Genomic DNA, 2,390 nt, shown 5'->3' on the forward strand with positions numbered 1-2,390 from the left:
TCTGTAAAAATGTGCTAACAAACTGTGCTGCAGGATTTATTTGCCTCGGACTAACACTGTTTTGCAGGTAGGGAACAGTGAGGGTCCGGGCGCCCGGAATGGCTCCGGGCGCCCGGAAGTCCGGGCGCTTGGAAGGGATCCAGGCGCCCGGAGGTAAATTTTATCCCAGGACGACGTCGACACTTGGAGCATGCTGGTTGGGAGTGTTACGTCACACTCCAGTCGCCCGGAAGGGATCCAGGCGCCCGGAGCAGCATATAAAAGAAGCCCCAGGCATGAGCTTCAACACATCAGTCTTCTGAGAACTCTGAGTCCAATCACTCTGCTGCTCTGCGCTCCAACAACGTTCACAAAGCTCCGACGACTCACTCCGGCTCTCCTTTTAATTCATTGTTTGTCGGTTAGCTTTGTTTTCTTTCTTTTCATTAGCAATATTTGTACGTAAATTGTAATTATCCGAATTGCTAGTGAATTGCCCAACGAAGGTACTCAAGGAGTACGGGCCTTCGAGTAGGAGTCGTCACAGGCTCCGAACGAAGTAAAAATCAACCGTGTTCATTTCTTTACTTCCTTACTTTTCCGCTACATTTTAACTCGAGATTTTCGAATCGATATTCACCCCCCCTCTATCGAATCTAACGGTCTTACAGGTATAACTAGTATTTTTCTTCCGCATCATACTAGTTATTTTTCTTTGTATGAATTCTAAATATAAGAGGCAATTAGATTTAGTTTATCGAATTTATTTTTCGATTTTATGTTTTCTTCTTTTTCGAATTTGTGATTCGATTGTTCTTTTTGGTTAATCTAGAGTTATTTAAGGAAATAAATATTAGCTTTTCTTAAAAGCCTTTGCCTAGGCGGTGGTGGTTGCTCCCATATCTAAGAAAGCCATGTGCCTCGCCATGCAGTCCTGGAAGCCAATTTTGGAAATTAATATTTATGGAATTAATAACTTAGGTAGATTTGAATCAATAGTGTTAAGTTCCGCTTGCGATTCAAATCTAAACCATTAAGAATAAATAAGTTAAATTTAGAATCAATGATGTTAAGTTCCATCTGCGATTCCTAATTTAACTTCTAAAGAACACAATAGGTTATTTAAGGAAAGGTTAGACACTTGTACAAAAATTTTTGTATAGTGGAATCGGTACATTTTCCTAGGACTAACCAACAATTGGTATCAGAGCTAGGGTTTGCCTCTGTGTATTTTTAGAATTCAAATAGGTTATGCACATGTCATACATAATTTAGGCAGGATAGTAGTAGGATGTGCTAACTCTTTGGTTGCAGGCTCCAACTATTATGACTTATTGATATTGTGTGATTGGACCCTTGGACATGTCAAGGGCATTATTTGTGTGCATGATTGTATGTATAAAATACAGCAGGAGCTGTATTATTTTTAGAATTTTATTTTTTGTTCAATCTAGAATACATGTACATTCCCTCGTGGAATATAGGATCAATATATGTAAAATTCTATTTTTGTCGCGGATCGGATTCTTGCGAGGCATGGTACTTTTGGAGCACCAGAGGCGCAGCGGAATAAGAAGCAAGATGGATGCGACGACTCGACCCGATGACAGTGGCTAAAGATGACAGCAGCTAGGGTTGGAGCACAGAGGATAGTAACAGAAAAAGGCCTTAATAGTTGGAAAATGATTTCCATATTTATTACTTTTATTTACTGTGATGCGTGTGTATGCATGTGATGTATGCTAGGTTAAAATCCTCATTTTTAAATAACTAAGTGGGAGAGAGATTTTAATAAATCCCATGGTCTCCATTACTAGTTTGTAAGTGATGCAACAAGCTTGCGTGTTGGCTCTGAGTGTCTCCCTCCACAACGGATGGGTTTGTTGCAGATCACTAGATCAAACTTCCTTTTATGGATGGTTATATGAAATTATTTAGGAGCGTGTGATCTTCTCCAACTGAAGGGGCACAATCCTATTTAATGGACTTAGTATCAAGTAATGGTATACACTTAGACGCATTCAATAGTATCCTCCCCAACGGAGTCACTGCTATTGTTTTGTGTGACCAAAGTGAAACCAACTATTAATTTTATTTGTCATAAAGTTAGGATGACAAGAAAATAAAATTAATGGGTCACACCCTCCTCTTACAAATGTTAAATTTGTATACGTCCACACTAACGTGGCATGCAATATTCACGGTGATTTGAGGTGTTGGTTAATTTAAAATAGTATTGTTTGAGGAATCAATATTATTCTAAATTTAGAGTCTTGACCAAAGTTTATTTTTGTGATTCTTAGGATGACTTTCAACCCATTGCCCATTATACTGAAAGAGAAAAAACTTACTGGTCCCAACTATATTGATTGGAAAAGAAACCTGGACATTGTCCTTACTGCAGAAAACTA

This window comes from Zingiber officinale, chromosome 3A, assembly GCF_018446385.1.
Source record: "Zingiber officinale cultivar Zhangliang chromosome 3A, Zo_v1.1, whole genome shotgun sequence".
Taxonomy (NCBI): domain Eukaryota; kingdom Viridiplantae; phylum Streptophyta; class Magnoliopsida; order Zingiberales; family Zingiberaceae; genus Zingiber; species Zingiber officinale.